The sequence below is a fragment of the Cetorhinus maximus genome, chromosome 2 (genome assembly GCF_964194155.1).
Source record: "Cetorhinus maximus chromosome 2, sCetMax3.hap1.1, whole genome shotgun sequence".
NCBI classification, from domain to species: domain Eukaryota; kingdom Metazoa; phylum Chordata; class Chondrichthyes; order Lamniformes; family Cetorhinidae; genus Cetorhinus; species Cetorhinus maximus.
In genome coordinates this window covers 61187771-61206051 of record NC_135880.1, presented here as the reverse complement: position 1 = coordinate 61206051, position 18281 = coordinate 61187771, and the positions used below count along the sequence as shown (strand labels likewise).

The following is an 18281-nucleotide window of genomic DNA, read 5'->3' as shown; positions in this document are numbered from 1 at the left end:
ACATTGAAGGAATTGTCTTTCTGAACGCATACAGAAAAATAAATGTTATTTGTACAATAGATTTCTTTTACAATTGAAAGTTATCCATTAAGTAAGAAATTAGAACGTGTAGCTCACTTGCATAGGCAAGGTTTTGCGCAAGCCAGGAAACCTGTTGTGCAGTAATTCTAAAAGAAGTTCAGTAGTGAAACTACAGCACAACAAAGGGAAAATTATTAATATCTCAATAAATATTTATGGTAGAATAGTAGTGGTGTGATATAATGAGCAAGTGCTATTCCTTGCTCTACCCCATCACTTATTCAGTGCACCCTTACACTTTGTAATGCTAACAGCATGAGATCGTTATAACAGTGCTGCCCACAGTTCTCCATTTCTGCGGGGGGCAGAGACAATATTATTCAGCCTTTGACATTAGCTGGTGCCTAGCATCTATACTATGCATTATACATTGCTTCTAGGTTGATGTAATACCAAAAGGTGCTTATTAGAACCCAGAGTTCACATTGTACCTGTGAAATTTTCTACACAATCTTAAAAGTTGATTGAAAACTTGATACTAAACCTATGATTGCTATATATGCTACTTGCATTCAAACACATTCAAATATCATACAATTATTTCATAAGATGATCTTAGAAATCAATGTTGTTATGCTCAGAGAAATAATAGGTACCTTAGAGCAAGGGAATGCTGTTTATTTGATAAAAATAATTAACTGTTCACTGTTTTAATTTGTATCCACATTTTTAAAACTGTCACTCAAAAAGAAAAATATAGTTGACTTCAAGGGTAAATACAGTAACAGTTATATACTAAATTAAAGTTTAGAGTCATAGAAATAGAATGAAGCAGTGAAATTTAGTATGGTTAAAACAGCTTAAACTTAGATCATTTCCAGAATGGTTCTATGTTGAAGGTCTACATATAATACAAATAGTTTGCCCGTTGGTTCTAAGGCGGTCTTCTGAAGCCTCTATGATATCATTCGCTGGCTTTCATACTGCGTCTTAGGATGCTGTTGGACCTGTTGGTACTATTGTCTCGCAGGATGGGTCCATCAGGCAGTACTAGATTTCATTCTATTTATGCAGTGATCCCTACTCAGTCTTACATGAAGAGGAATTTGCTAGGGGCTATCTGCAAGGCTGTGAGCTAGAGTAACACTACATTTACCAAGCTTGTTGACTGAACAACTCAAGTGACAGGCATTTTGGTATCAAAAGCATCCAAACTAGGTTGAAGAGACAAGATCTCAAGAATTGCACCATTAGAGTTTACATTACTTCACATATTTTTATAATATGTGAATGTTGAAGATATGGTAAATGATGTTAGATTACATGATTTTATTCTATCATGAATGTTCAACTTCTAATTATGAAGCACCCTCCAAGACAACCCCTCTTTTTGTGTCTTGAAGTTATTTCCTGCCATGTTACGTTTTGTTTCAGTGCTCTGTTTTCCCAAATATCAGCACTGTTTTTTGAGCAAAAGCACAAAGTTATGGCCTACAGCAATCTTTTATACAATGCACTGAGAGAAGATCAGATGACTGATCAGTTTTTTTCAAGGAGCAATTTCCCAAGCGATTTTCCTGTGGAGGATGACATTCTTGTACGTAGAACATGATTGAAGGGCTAAATAGTCTACTCCTATTCCTATGTTTTTATGTTTTCTATGTCCCTGAATTTGAAATGCCAAGAACATACCATGGACCTCTACACCACATTTGTTGACCCTACCAAAGCCAGTCAGCCATGAGGGCTTTTGGAAGATGATGGAGGAATTTGGCTGCCCTGAGAAATTCGTCATAATGGTTTGACAGTTCCATGACAGCATGCTCACGTGATCTGGATGATGGTGAGTCTTCAGATCCATTCCCAGTCACAATGGAGTTGAACAGGATTATATGCTAGTGCCAACCCTCTTCATGTTTTTCTCTGCCATGCTGTCCAATGCCTTCCATGATGGCGAACCTGGCATCAAAATCAGATATTGCATGAATGGGAAGCTTCTCAATCTGAAACAATGCCAGATGAAGACAAAGGTTTCCAAGGACATACTTTGCAATTTCCTGTTTGCTAATGACTGTGCTCTAGCTGCTGGTTCAGAGTTGAACATGCATAATAGCATGGACTTATTCTCTAATGTATGTGACACTTTCAGTCTTATGATCAGCATGAAGAAAGCTGAAGTAATGTACAAGCCTGCTCCAGGAATGCCCTATCTCAAGCCCAAGGTTTGAGTCCATGGCCAGAACCTGCCAGCAATGGATAAGTTCACTTATTTCAGCAGCACACTCTCTTGAGCTGTCTATATTGACCATGAGACACATGCAAGAATTACCAAAGCAAGTGTAGCCTTTGGCAAACCACATACATCAGTCTGAGAATGAGCAGGAGCAAATCTGCGTACCAAACTGAAAGCCTATAGAACAATATCCTGCCCACTCTGCTCAACACATGCAAGGCTTGGACTCTGTACCAGCATCATGCCAAGAAGCTCAACCACTGTCACTTGACTACCTTTAGAAACTTCTGAAGATCAGATGGCAGGACAAAATACCAGACACTGAGGTGCTCACCCGAGCAGGCATGCAAAGCCTTCGCACCATATTGAAGCAGTTAAAATTGTGTTGAATCTATTATGGAGAGCTGGAGGCTGGGGTGCAGCCAAAAGAAGCACTACAAGGATAACCTGAAGGCTTGACTTAGAGGTTTTGATATCAACTTTGAGTCCTGGGAGAAGCTTGTGCCGGATCGCTGCATCTGACACAACCAAATTAAAAATGGTATGGCCTTCTTCATAAGCAAGCACAAATCGGGCAGAGAGAAAACTCAAGGACAGGAAATCCCAAGCCAGCAACTCATCCAAAATGTAATAGTTTGCGGTATCTTGTTCTATTTGCAACAGAACCTTCCGGGTGCCGATAAGCCTTAGCAATCACCTACGTACCCATCAGAACCCTACCAAATACCCCAAATGATGAACATGATCATCTTTTCCTCGAATAACAAACAAGAAGAGGGGCGATGGCGTAGTGGTATTGTCGCTGCACTAGTAATCCAGAGACAGTTGTAACAAACCACTATGAAGTCACAAAAGGAATGAAACTGGATGGAACCGGACCTAGGCACCGGAAACAATACCGGCAATCTCAGCCCTGTTGACCCTGCAAAGACCAGTGCCAAAATTGGGAGAACTGTCTCACGGAATCATACCTTACAGATAATGTCTCAGACACCACTATCACCACTCCTGGGTATGTCCCACTGACAGGACAGACACAGCAGAGGTGGCGGCACAGAGTTGAGAGGCAGTTGCCCTGGGAGTCCTCATTGACTCTAGACCCCATGGAGTCTCATGGCATCAGGTCAAACGTGGGTAAGGAAACCTCCTGCTGATTACCATGTAGCCCCCTCCCTCAACTGATGAATCAGTGCTCCTCTATGTAGGATGATGTTCAATGGCAAGGGCGCAGAATGTACTCTGGGTGGGGGACTGTCCAATGTCCAGTAGCTCCACTACTGACCGAGCTGGCTGAGTCCTGCTAGATTGGGTCTGTGGCAGGTGGTGAGGAAACCAACAAGAGGGAAAAACATACTTGACCTTGTCCTCATCAACCTGCCTGCCGCAGATGCATCTGTCCATGACGGTATCGATAGGAGTGAACACCGCACAGTCGTTGCGGAGACAAAGTCCCGCCTCTACATGTGACTCCATGTTGTGTGGCACCACCACCGCGCTAAATGGGATAGATTTTGAACAGATCTAGCAACTCCAGACTGGGCATCCATGAGGCGCTGTGGGCCATCAGCAGCAGCAGAATTGTACTCAAACACAACCTGTAACCTCATGGCCCAGCATATCTCCCACTCTACCATTACCATCAAGCCAGGGGATCAACCCTAGTTGAATGAATAGTGCAGGAGGGTATGTCAGGAGCAGCACCAGGCATACCTAAAAATGAGGTGTCAACCTGGTCAAGTTATAACACAGGACTACTCGCATGCCAAACAGCATGAGCAGCAAATGATGGACAGGGCTAAACAACCCCGCAACCAACGGATCAGATCTAAGCTATGCAGTCCTGCCACACCGAGCCGTGAATGGTGGTGGACAATTAAACAACTCCACTGGAGAGGAGGCTCCACAAATATCCCTATCCTCAATGATGGAGGAGCCCAGCACATCAGTGCAAAAGGCAAGGCTGAAGCATTTGCTACAACCTTCAGTAGTGCCGAGTGGATGATCCATTTCAACCTCGTCCAGAGGCCCCCAGCGTCACAGATGCCAGTCTTCAGCCAATTCAATTCACTCCACATGATATCAAGAAATAGCTGAAGGCACTGGATACTGCAAAGGCTATGGGGCCTGACAATATACCTGCAATAGTACCGAATACTTGTGCTCCAGAACTTGCCGCACCCCTAGCCAAGCTGTTCCAGTACAGCTACAACACTGGCATCTACCCGGCAATGTGGAAAATTGCCCAGGTATACCCTGTACGCAAAAAGCAGGACAAATTCAACTTGGCCAAATACGGCCCCATCAGTGTACTCTCGATCATCAGTAAAGTAATGGAAGGGGTCATTAACAAAGCTATCAAGCAGCACTTGCTTAGCAATAATCTGCTCACTGATGCCCAGTTGGGTTCCACCAGGGCCACTCAGCTCCTGACCTCATTACAACCTTGGTTCAACCATGGACAAAAGGGCTGAACTCCTGAGGTGAGGTGACCGTGACTACCCTTGACATCAAGGCAGCATTTGACAGAATGTGTCATCAAGGAATCCTAGCAAAACTGGAGTCAATGGAAATCAGGGGGAAAACTCTCCGCTGGTTGGAGCCATACCTAGCACAAAGTAAGATGGTTGTGATTGTTGGAGGTCAGTCATTTCAGCTCCAGGACATCACTGCAGGAGTTCCTCAGGGTTGTGTCCTCAGCCCAACTATCTACAGCTGCTTCATCAATGATCTTCCTTCCGTCATAAGGTCAAAAGTGGCGATGTGCAATCATCAGCAAACAATGTTCAGCACCATTTGCGACTCCTCAGATACTGAAGCAGTCCATGTCCAAATGCAGCAAGACTTGAACAATATCCAGGCTTGGGCTGACAAGTGGCAAGTAACATTCGCGCCACAGAACTATCAGGCAATGACCATGTCCAACAAGAGGGAATCCAACCATCGCCCCTTGATGTTCAATGGCATTACCATCACTGAATCCCCCGCTATCAACATCATGGGAGTTACTATTAACCAGAAACTGAAGTGGACTAGCCATATAAATACTGTGGCTACAAGAGCAGGTCAGAGGCTAGGAATTGTGCAACGTATAACTCACCTCCTGACTCCCCAAAGCCTGTTCACCATCTACAAGGCACAGGTCAGGAGTGTGATGGAATACTCCCCACTTGCTTGGATGAGTGAAGCTCCCACAACACTCAAGAAGCTTGACACCGTCCAGGACAAAGCAGCCCACTTGATTGGCACCACATCCACAAACATTCACTCCCTCCACCACTGATGCACAGTTGCAGCAGTCTGTACCATCTACAAGATGCACTGCAGGATTCACCAAAGCTCCTTAGACAGCACCTTCCAAACCCACGACCACTACCATCTAGAAGGACAAGGGCAGCAGATAGATGGGAACACCACCATCCGGAAGTTTCCCTCCAAGTCACTCACCATCCTAACTTGGAAATATATCGCTGTTCCTTCACACTTGCTGGGCCAAAATCCTGGAACTCCTTTCCTAACGGCACTGTTGGTGTATCTACACTACATGGACTGCAGCTGTTCAAGAAGGCAGCTCACCACCACCTTTTCAAGGGCAACTAGGGATGGGCAATAAATGCTGGCCCAGCCAGTGAAGCCCACCTCCTGTGAATGAATGAACAAAAAAAAAGTGGTAAGTTTGAACATCAAAGAATGAAGGATTCCATACTGAAGAGGTAACTTTGACATTTTGTTCGGCATGATGTTCCCTCCACTATGAAACCATGTTTTACCTTCAGCATTGTAATGAAGCAATGATGATCTGTAAATTACCTCTTTAGCCCACAAGAAGGTTTGTGAAGTAATTGTTTTTTGTTGCTGATTCGTCAATACTTAATCCTCCAAAGTCTTTGGCCGCAAGCATTGGATTAAGCATGTGTTTATAGTACTCCTCACAGGGATGAAGACTAGAACCCACAGGTTAACATTTTACTGAACCTTTGGGAAAAACAATTTCAAATGAACACAGTAAGCTAGTATTGACTGACAGTGACTATCTCCAGCAAGAGAGAATTTACCCTTGACGTTCAATGGCATTACCACCACTAAGACCTCCACCATCAATATTCTGGAGGTTATCATTGACTAGAAGTGTAACTGGACTAGCCATATAAATAAGGTTTCTGTAAGAGCAAGTCAGAGGCTGGGAATTCTGCAGCATGTAACTCACCTCATGACTCGCTGGAACCTGTCCACCATCTACAAGGAACAAGTCAAGAATGGTGATGGTGTGCTTTCCACTTGCCTGGATGAATGCAGCTCCATCTCTCAAGCAACTCGACAACATCTGGGACAAAGCAGCTCGCTTGATTGGCACACCATCCAAGATGCACCGCAGGAACTCGTGAAGCCTCCTTCGACAGCACTTCCTAAACCCAGGTCCTCTCCAAGTCTCACACCATCCTAACTTGGAACTATATCGCCTTTATTTCACAGTCGCTGGGTCAAAAACCTAGAACTCCCTTCCTAACAGCACTGTAGGTGTACCCAGATCACATGGGCTGCAGTGGGCCAAGAAGACGGCTCACCATCACCGTTCCAAGGACAATTAGGGATGGGCAACAAATGCTGGTCTTGCCAATAATGATCACTTCCCACGAACAAATAAAAACAAATGTAAAAGTGGTACAGTGCCTGTTATCACTTTCAGAAATTTGGGAGCTAATTTAGTCCTGAAATTTCAGTACTAATGCATCTCCCTATTTTTCTGTCAGCTAAGTGGTGGAAAACACAGACAAAAAGACATTGGTGGCTTAAGGGAGTACACTAAGGCTTAACCAAGCTGGCCAAGAAATGGAAGTGTTTTAGAGAATAGGGATAGAATTAAGTTCTAAATGTGTGTTCAAGAACTGTAGTTCCGCATTGTTATATATATATATATATATATATTTATAAAATATATATATTATTTATATATAATAAAAATATATATATATATACACTTTGCCAGTTTTTAGCTGCTGCAGCTGCTTGGTTCTTTCAATCCAGTGCTATGCTATGGCAACTAAAGACTAATTGAAAGAAGTTTTTAGCCGAACATGGTCAGGATATGAAATACCAGTTCAACCTTATCTTTTTCAATTATCTATCATGCAATATCTAATGCTCAGAATGCTTTCTGAGAAAAGACCTCAGAAGTTCAAGTTAGAGGTTCCCTCACAATCTTCTAGTCAGGTCAACCAAAAAAAATTGAGTTATAATGGAAGGTCAGAACAAGAAATTCATATCAAAACAACTTACCACAATGTCATTATGACAACCTGCTGTAACAATCTTAGCTCTGTTTTGACTTTGGTCAATTAATTCCTAAAAGTAATTTAATCTGACAGTGGAAGGATGTTGAAAGGCTTGCAGATATGTCATGAAGGCGACCTTTCTGGTCATGTGCAGCCAAAAGCCATTTTTAACAAGGAATCTAAGAACCATTGCAAGTTCTGTTGTACTTAGTTAATTAGTTATTGATCAGAAACAATGCCCTACCAAATATTCTGAGATTAGCTTGACGCCAGAAGGTTGTGCATTGACAGCCTGTTCTAGATAATTGTTATAGTGTAGATGCCTCTTAAAGGAGATATCCCATGTAAATATTTTGTCCTGATATCCAAGCAGAAAGATGAATTCTCCATTTTGTTAAAAGTGGTACTGTTACTTTTTCAGTTTATAAAAACAATTTAAGGTATTGACTGAGAAATTGGGCTCCTTTTGCCCTTTTTTCAGGCATAAGGCTGGGGGGTCAAAGATGTCTAATTTCCCATTGCTATATCAGCATCTTTTGGACTTGGATGATATTTAGGCATCCCAGGTCCCCTCACCACCACTGCCAACCACCCAGCCCTCCCCCACAACCTGCAATGACCTTCCTGAGTCCCGGTCCTGGCCCTGGCCTTGTCCTGGTCAAACCTGCAAGCTGCTTCTGGATATGTACTTAATGTTCACATCTTGCTGGACATATGCTGATTATGCCCAAGGCCCAGTTTCAAGTGAGGCTGTAGCTTCTGGATCCTGTCATGCTCTTTCAAAGTGCAACTGAAAATGGACGAAAACCAGTTTTTAGTCCACTGAATTGTAAATGCATTTTTAAAAAATTGTTTTTAGGAAGCTATTTGTACAAGCCATATGGCATCAGAGCAATTCTGTATCCAGGGAAAACGGCCCTGAGATTGAAGCTTGCCTGGTAGATTTTGAGGAGCGTCTTGAAGGAGGAAAGTGAGGTAGAGAGGCAGAGAGGTGTAGGGTTTGGACTCCCGAATTTGGGTCCAAGACAGCTGAAGACGTCCACCGTTAGTGGAGTGATTAAAATCAGGATGCTCAAGGGGCCAGAATTAGAGGAGTGAAGATATTTTGGAGTTTTGTGAGACAGGAGGGGATTACAGTGATAGGGAAGGTCAAGGTCATAGAGGAATTTGAAAACAAGGATGAGAATTTTAAAATTGAGCTGTTCCTTGACAGGGAGTCAGTGTTGCTCAGCAAGCACAGAGGTGATGGATGAACAGGTCTTGGGATGAGTAAGGCCACGGACAGTAGAGCTTTGGATGAACTTATGTTTACGGAGGGTAGAATGTGGGAGGCCAGCCAGGAGTGCATTGGAATTGTCAAGTCGAGCGGTAATAAAGGCATGGATAAGAAACTCAGCAGCAGGTGAGCTGGGGGAGGGGCGAAGTCTGATGATGTTATAGGGAAAAAGAAAGACTTGCATTAATATAGTGCCTTTCATGATGACTGGATGTATCAAAGTGCTTCACAGCCAATGAATTACTTTTGAACTGTAGTTACTATTGTGGTGTAAGAAATTAGTGGCAGTTAATTTGAGCACAACAAACAGCAATATGATAAGAACCAGATCATTTTTTTATTGTGATGTTGATTGCAGGGTAAATATTGGCCCATACTCCCCTGCTCTTCAGAATAGTGCCATGGGATCTTCTACATCTACACAAGCGGACAGATGAGATCAATTTAAATTCTCATCCAAAAGATGTCACTTTCAGTGCAATGCTCCCTCAAAACTGCACTGAAGTGACAGCCTTGATTTTTGTCCTCAAGCCCTGGATTGGGACTTGAAGCCGGAACCTCATGACTTAGAGGCGACCATGCTACCAACTGAGCTACAGCTGACATGAGATGAAAATAGGGGGTTTAGTGATGGCAAGGATTTATGGTCAGAAGTTCTTCAGGGTCAAATGTAACACCAGGGCTGAAAATATGCTGGTTCAGCCTCATATCGTTGGTAGGGAAAGGGATGGAATTGGTAGCTAGGGAGCAAAGTTTGTGGTTGGGACTGGAGACCGTGGTTTGGTCTTTTGCAATATTTAGCTGGAGGAAATTGCTGTTCACCCAGTACTGAATGTTGGACAAGCAGTCTGATAGTTTAACAACAGTGGAGAAATCGAAAGAGGTGGTTGTGAGTTACAGCTTTGTGTCATAAATTGTGAAAACTGAAGTGTTTTTGGTCATTGCTGAGGGCAGTATGTAAATAAGAAACTGGAAGCGGCCAAGGATAGATCCTTGGGGGAACCACCAGAGGCATTGGTGCAGAGTGAGCAATTGAAGGTGATACTCTGGCTGCAATTAGATAAGAATGGAAATAGCTGAGTGAAGTACCACTCAACTGGCTGGCAGTGGAGGGGTAGTGGAGAAGGATGGTATTGTTAGCTGTGTCAAATGCTGCAGTCGGGTCAAGAAGAACAAGGGCAGATAGTTTACCTTTGCCACAGTCACATAGGATGCTCCTTGTAACTTTGATAAAAGCCGTTTTGGTACTTTGGCGGCACAAAAACCTGATTGGAGGAATTTAAGTACATATCTCCAGGAACACTCAAGAATCTTGAAATCATCCAGGGCAAAGCAGCCTGCTTGATCGGCACCACATCCACAAACGTTCACTTCCTCCACCACCGACGCACAGTAGCAGCAGTGTGTACCATCTACAAGATGTACTGCAGGAATTCATCAAGGCTGTTTAGATAGTACCTTCCAAACCGACCGTTACCATCTAGAAGGACAAGGGCAGCAGATAGATGGGAACACCACCACCTAGAAGTTCCCCTCCAAGTCACTCACCATCCTGACTTGGAAATATATCGTCATTCCTTCACTGTCTCTGGGTCAAAATCCTGGAACTCCCTTCCTAACAGCACTGTAGGTGTACCTACACCACATGGACTGCAGCGGTTCAAGAAGACAGTTCACCCCCACTACTTTCTCAAGGGCAACTAGAGATGGGCAATAAGTGCTGACCCAGCCAATGAACCCCGTAAAATGAATTAAAAAAAGGAAAGATGGATGTGGATTTGTGAGGTGCCAACACATTCAAGGAGTGAAAACAGAGAATGCTGGAGATACTCAGCAGGTCAACGCACATCTGTGGAGATAAAAACAGTTCACATTTCAGTTTGATGACCTTTCATTAGAACACATTCAAGATTTTGGAGAGGAAAAAGAGTTTGGAGATAGGCAGTAGTTTGCAAGGATGGTGGGTTCTAGTGGTCCAGCAATTTTTGTTGTTGTTGGCGGGTTCAAGTGTTGGTTTTGGAAAGAGAGGGATAATGCTGGAAGATTTGAAGGTGAGAGGGACAGTGGCCTGAAGAGAGAGAACTATTAACAATATTGACTAACATGGGAACCAGAGGAGAAGTTCAGTGGTCAGCAGTTTAGTTGGCGTAGGATCGAGGGAGCACGAGATTGGTCTCATGGATAATCTCGGAGAGGGCATGAGAGAAGATGGGAGAGAAGCTAGAGAGCATTGCAGCTTCAGGGCTAAGGCAGGGGCTGGGAACTTTAGAGAAAGTTTGAGCTGGTGGGCTAGTGGAAAGGAGGGACAGGCGGAGGCAGCTGATCAAATTGTCTCAATCTTAGTGACAAAAAAGTCCAAGAGCTCCTTGCACTTATTGTTGGAGGTGAGGGTGGAGGAGACAGGGAAGACAGTTTGAAGTAGGCCAATGAAGCTGGGGGTTATCTTTGCATTGCAGGATAATCCTGGCATAGTAAGCAATTTTAGCAGAGGAGAGCAGGACCCAACAGTGCTTTATACGGTCCAGCCAGATCTGGCAATAAATGGCTAAACCAGTTGTCTGATATATCTGTTAGCTTAGCTTGGACTTAAAGGAGCAGAGAAGAGGGATATACCAGGGGAACAGCCAGCGTGAGAAAGAGTAATGGTTTAGTGGTGGCTATGGCATCAAAGTTGGAGGTGAGGGTGTGGTTGAGCAAATGAGTAGCTGCAGAAATGTTATGGTGAAAGAAAGACCAAAGGCTAGACTGAGATTTGGGAGATAGATTTTTCCAGTGATGGATAAAGAAGGAAGTAGTGTTGGGATGGAGAAGGGGGTTGTGATCGGAGATGGCTTTATCTATCTGTGACTAATACGATGGGAGTAATGTGAGATGGCAAGTTGAAGGGGGAGTCTTGAATATGCATTGCAAAGTTTATATGGAGGGGGAGATTAAGGAAGGATAAGAGGGCAGAGAACTCAGAGGAGAGAGAGTATGAAGAGTTGAGAGGAAGGTTGAAATCACTAAGGATGAGAAGTCACTCGGTGCAGAGGCTGAGGGAGGTGAGAAAGTTTTTATTATACTTGGGTAGTCTGCAGAGAAAGAGGTCAAGAAGTACAAGGGCAGATAGTTTACCTTTGCCACAGTCACATCTCTTTGTGACTTTGATAAAAAGCTGTTTTAGTACTTTGGCGGCATGAAAACCTGATTGGAGGAATTTAAGCATATATCTCCAGGAAAGATGGACGTGGATTTGTGAGGTGACAACACATTCAAGAAGTGAAAACTGAGAATGCTGGAGATACTCAGCAGGTCAAGGCACACCTGTGGAGATAGAAACAGAGAAAGAGGATTTTATATGAGAGATGAGACGCATAGAACAAGGTGAGATGTTCAAAGGAGGAGAAAGTGCCAGAAGAGTAGGGGGACAGGCCCATGTGATTTGGTGATAATAGCCATAATGCCGCTATGGTGGTCTATGCAGGGCAAGTGATGGAATGTTTAAGCAGATGGGGAGGCTTCACTTAGAGGGAGGGTGTCATCATCCCTCAGCCAGGTTTTTGCCAAGGCCATGATGGAAATGCACTCATCCAAAATGAGCTCATAAGTGGCAAAGTATGGATGTTTACAAGTAAACAGTCACTCTGGAGAGAAATATGGAGAAGGGGCATCTAATATACTGGTGGGGTCCACAAGGTCAACAGTGGGTGGAGTGAGTTCGATGGGAAGGAGATTGGCAAGATTAGCCTCCAGTGGGCCATTGGGTAGGAAGGTTGCCAAGAGAGTTAAATGAGGAAATTACGATTGCTGCTTGTAAAGAGGCAGTGATGAGTGCCTTAATAGACCCTTCCAAGGATGCCAAGAGAGGTACAGAGGGACACTGTTGGCTTCTCTAAGAGGGAATCGGCCTGGGACGGCGGCAGGAAATTAGGAAGATTGAGAAGTACTGAGGGGTTGGTGTAGGGATTTTGGAGGACAGAGTAGCCGAGGGGGGAAATTTGAAAAAGACATGACAATAGCAGGGAAGGATCTAGGCATAATAATGGGAAACAAGTTAAAATAAAGAGCAAAAGTGGAAATAAAGTGACGGGCTCACATCCAGAGCGGCAGCCAAAATGCACATGCAAATGAACAGGCAAAACTTAAGTTGCGTAGGAATCTGGAAAGATAAACTAACCAAAAGCATGTCAGGCCGTTTCAGAGTAACTGCTTGTACCATGCCTTCATACCTGTTATAACTCTATCATTGCAAGTCATGCACACCCATAATTCAGCTGTACACAGTCAAAATGCAGTATCCATTTGAAAACATTGCCACATTCATAAATTCCAGGGATTGGACACAAGGTAACAATCAGTGCTTGTCTCCACATTTGTGTATTTTTCATCAGATGTATGTTTTATAGTATTCAATGGGAAAGGAATGGAGAGTACTGGCCATGTTTTCCAACTCAAAAGTCATCTTTTTGATGCATAAGTTGACAGCATTGTATCTGAGGTTGCAGTGCTAGCTGAGGTAGTTATCTTTGTGTGCCAAGATCAGCAGAATGGTCTGGATTCAGCTGATCTGCCTGACAAGACTTCTCCTATCTTACCACTTCAACCATGATTTGTTATATTGAGGTGCATTAGAATCTGGTCCCGGAGCTATTAACTTTACTTTGCATTCATTTAGATGTTTTTACATGAAACATGGGACCATATTGAGGCTAATGCAACAAATGTTTGCAAATTCTGCAACTTGCTAAAAATAAAAGAGTAGGAAATTGCAGACTAATTGCATGCTCCCTCTGTTTAAGTTGCTGAACTGCTTTCTTGATGTGCAAGACTAGAAAATTGACCCTTCATGTTTAGAGAAGTATATTTTAGTATAATTGAAATAATTCAGTATACTCGAACTGGAATACATGGGGTTGGATTTTCACCCTCGAGGCGGGTAGTGAGAGTCAGGAAAATCAGGCTTGGCAGCAGGCTTGGCTAAGAGCCCAGAAATGCATTAGAGTACTGAAATACCTGAACCCCAGGGGAAACATTGCTTGATTCACAGCTCTGGCTCTCTGATCTCTTCTGTCAATTGCACAATGTTTATTTACACAAGATAAAGAGGTTTCAAGTGCTTTCATTTTCAACTATTGATATGTTAAAAGGTCTGGATGATTGACATTTTTATTGGTCTGTGGTAAAACGTTTTTTTTTCAGAAAGTGGAAAGTTATCAATGAAAGTTTTTTTTCCTGAAGGATTTTTTTTACACATCCTATTGTCACTCCAGAGTTCGTTGGTTCCATACAGTGCATAATGGGTCAATGGGCATGGAAATGCTGTAGTTTAGGATAGGGGGCATGAGGGGCCATTGTGGGTGGGTTGGGGCATACCTTGGCATGGGGCCATAGGGGGTGGATGGAGGGGCAATCTTGGCATGGGGGGCTTGATGGGCCATAGCGGGTTAGTTGGGGACATATCTTGGCATGGGGGCATAAGGGACCATAGGGAGTAGGTGGGAGCCATGCCTTGGCAGGTAGGCATGAGAAGAAGGACCTTTTGAACTTATAATTCTCTGAGGTGCCTTGAACCACGACTCTTTGAAAAACTGGCCCGACTCCATGAAAATTGCAGAGGATTAGAGCATGCCTATCCCCACAATGGAGCCAGCTAGGTTGGGAGTGCAGGGTGCGGGCTTGCGACCCAAACCAGCCGCACCCTTATAAAGTACAGTACTCCTGAAAGTCGGAAACCCTGGGAATGGGGCTGGGAATCAGATACTGAAGCAGTCCATGTCCAAATGCAGCAAGACCTGGGCAATATTCAGGCTTGGGCTGACAAGTGGCAAGTAACATTTGCGCCACACAAATGCCACACAATGACCATCTCCAACAAGAGAAAATCTAGCCATCGTCCCTTGACATTCAACTGAACTGGACCAGCTATATAAATACTGTTGCTACAAGAGCAGTTCAGAGGCTAGGAATCCTGCGCCGAATAACTCACCTCTTGACTCCCCAGTGCCTGTCCATTATCTAAAAGGCACAGGTCAGGAGTGTGATGGAATACTCTCCACTTGCCTGGATGAGTGCAGCTCCAACAACACTCAAGAAGCTTGACACAGTCCAGGACAAAGCAGCCCGCTTGATTGGCACCCCATTCACAAACATTCACTTCCTCCACCACCAACACACAGTAGCAGCAGAGCAGCAGTGTGTACCATCTACAAGATGCACTACAGGAACTCATCAAGGCTCCTTAGACAGCACCTTCCAGACCCATGACCGCGACTATCTAGAACAGCAAAAGTAACAGACACATGAAAACATCACCCGGAAGTTCCCCTCCAAGCCAGTCACCATTTGGAAATATATCGCCATTCGTTCAGCATTGCTGGGTCAAAATCCTGGAACTGCCTCCCTAACAGCACTGTGGGTGTACCTACACCACATGGGCTGCAGCGATTCAAGAAGGCAACTCACCACCGCCTTCTCAAGGGCAACTATGTATCGGCAATAAATGCTGGCCTAGCTTAAAACTTCCCTCATGTTTACCTATTTATCATTTCAAATCTAGCTTCTGTTCTTACAACAAATCTTTCAGACCAGCTGTCTTTAATTCAATAAGTCCCAAACACACATACATAGACACAGACTCCACTATTACTCAACTTTACAATAAATTTCAAATAAGATTATGAAAATTATTATATTTTCCTGATACCTACAAAAAACTGGCCTGGAGTTAAAAATAATTTTGTCTTACATTTTTTTAAATTTATTCTTTTTTCACCCTTTTCACTCATCTGTCACCATACCTTTACAGAAAGATCAATCACTGGTCAATAATAGAATTTATAAATTGAAATGTTATTTTAAAGAAACTGAATCTCTTAGAACTTATCTGAGATGGGCATGAACATTTTAATAATGCATGCAGATGGTATCATTCAAACAAATGCTAGAGTAATGCCAACTTAGAGCATACAATGTAGATTCAACAGGATTAATGAAGAGATAGGAAAATAATTATGAGGAGTGAATTGAGATACTGGTACTATTTCCACTGGAAGAGAGAACACAATGAGGAGGATTATATCTGAAACAAAAACAAAAAATGCTGGAAAAACTCAGCAGGCCTGAAGCATCTGTGGAGAGAAATAGAGTTAACGTTTCAAGTCCGTATGACTCTCCTTCAAAGCTAAAGAGAAGTAAAAATGTGGTGAAATATATACTGTTTAAGGGGAGTGGAACAGGTGAAGCTGGATAGGAGGCCAGCGATAGGTGGAGGCAAAGGAGAGATTGCAAAAGATGTCATAAACAAAAGGTCAAAGGGGTGTTAATAGTGGTGGTACTGGCTAAAGGAGGTGCTAATGGTGACATTAATGGTAGAAAGCAGAATGTGATAATAGCTGGACCAGGGTAAGCACTCTGGAAAGAACAACACGAGCAAGTGACAGATGGCCCTAGCTGGGGTGGGGTGGCGGGAGGGGACGGTGGTGGGGAAAAAAGATCAAACGTAGGCTAAAAGGTGCTTCACTGGAACAGTGCAGCAGGCCAAGGATGGACATTTGGGCATGAGAGCAGGATACCCCTTGACCATCCCCTCTCTGATGCTGAACGTTCAGTACTCAGCAAAGGACTCGGTTTCATACCCTTTCGCCCTCACCTCAATGAATTCCGGACTTGGCACGATGCTGAACTCTTCTTCCGCCGCCTTCGTCTCCATGCTCACTTCTTTGGGCAGGAGTCCTCCCCCCGTTCAACGAATCCTTTCACCTGCCTTCAGTATTCTCCATCCATCTGGACCCCTCCCTCTGGCTTCTAACCTGCTCTTGATCTTTTCATTGAGAACTGTCGGCGTGACATCGGCCATCTCAATTTGCGTGTTGAAATGGCAAACAACAAGAAGGTCTGGGTCATGCTTGTGGACAGACTGAAGGCGTTCTGCAAAGCGGTCACCCAGTCTGCGTTTGGTCTCTCCAATGTAGAGGAAACTGCATTGGGAGCAGTGAATGCAGTAGACCAAATTTAGGGAAGTGCTGCTTCACTTGAAAGGAGTATTTGGGCCCTTGGACGGTGAGGAGGGGGGAAGTAAATGGGCAGGTGTTGCACCTTCTGTGATTGCATGGGAAGGTGCCGTAGGAGAGGGTTGAGGTGTCAGGGGTGATGGAGGAGTGGACCAGGGTATCCCGCAGGGAACGGTCCCTTTGGAATGCTGACAGGCGGAGGGGGTGGTGGTGAAGGGAAGATGTATTTGGTGGTGGCATCATGCTGGAGTTGGCAGAAATGGCGGAGGATGATCCTTTGGCGGAGGATGATCCTGGCGGAGGATTATGTAGAGGTTTTTAAAATTATGGGGATTTTAGGAGAATGGATAAGGAAAGAGTATTCCCTATGACTAGGGAGTCAGTGATAAAGGATAATCAATTTAAGATTGACATTTAAAGAGTGAGGAGAGAAATTAGGAGAAATGTCTTCACCCAGTGGGTTGTTGAGGACTGGAATGCTCTGCCATGGGGAATGGTTGAGGTAAAGACCATTGCTATTTTCAAGGGAATATTGAATAATATTTAAAGCAACAGAGCCATTGGAGAGAGCAGGAGAGTAGAAATAGATTCCATGAGCAAGTACACAATGAACAAAATGACATCTGTCCATGCTATTAATCTCTATGGTGGATAAATATATTTCATTTTGTCTTTTTTTATAATTTTCCAAATCAATTTGTATTTAAATAGTAGAGATAGTAATATATAAACATTTTGAACCTTATTTAGGTTAAGTTGCCATTGAGAAATTAATTTACTGGTGCTCAATGCCTATTTTAAAAAATTTACCTAAAATTCTCACGCACCTTCCCCTGACAGGTAGAAAGGGAAGTTCCCTTCTCCTTCAGGCCCCAACATTAGCATTCGCTGAGGGGAAAGTTGTAGCCCTTCAAGGTTTTCCTCCCTGCTAGAATAAAAATTTCTTCTATCTCAACAAGATGGAATTCTCTTTGGGGTTAGAGTGGTCCTGAAAGATTACTTTCTGGCAGGACCTAAGATTTCCTCTGTGGTGGCCTGAAAGCATTTAGAGGTAAAGTGTGACCACAAAAGCAATGGTGTGTCAAAACTGAATAGATGCAGGACAACTTGTAGGAGGAAATGTACTGACCTTAATGAATGCTGGAGGTCAGGATGCTTTTTTGCACAAACTAAGGTTATACTTAAAAAAGATTGACGGTTCTACAGCTTAAAGCTAAAAGGGTGTTTTGGTGTATGCAGATGGATGATGTCCACAGGTGCAGGACAATTCAGTAAAATTATTTTATTATTTGAACTTTGCTTTTAGAGGAAGGATTAAAATCTGAAACACTCTTAATATAATCATTCTTCCCATGTGGGATACACACTAGATGAATCACTCACATCTCTTTGCAGATTCTTTGTCCTCCTCACAACTTGTTTTCCTACTTGTCTTTGTATCACCAGCAAATTTGGCTATAGTACAGCCTTCACCCAAGTCATTAATATAGATT

At 43.5% G+C, this 18281-nt stretch overlaps 1 protein-coding gene across 9 annotated transcripts in view; it reads left to right on the top strand.

Moving 5' to 3' along the window:
• arb2a (ARB2 cotranscriptional regulator A) overlaps nt 1-18281 on the top strand; it is a 918141-nt gene that overhangs the window by 245671 nt on the left and 654189 nt on the right. The gene's annotated exons all lie outside the window — the stretch shown is intronic.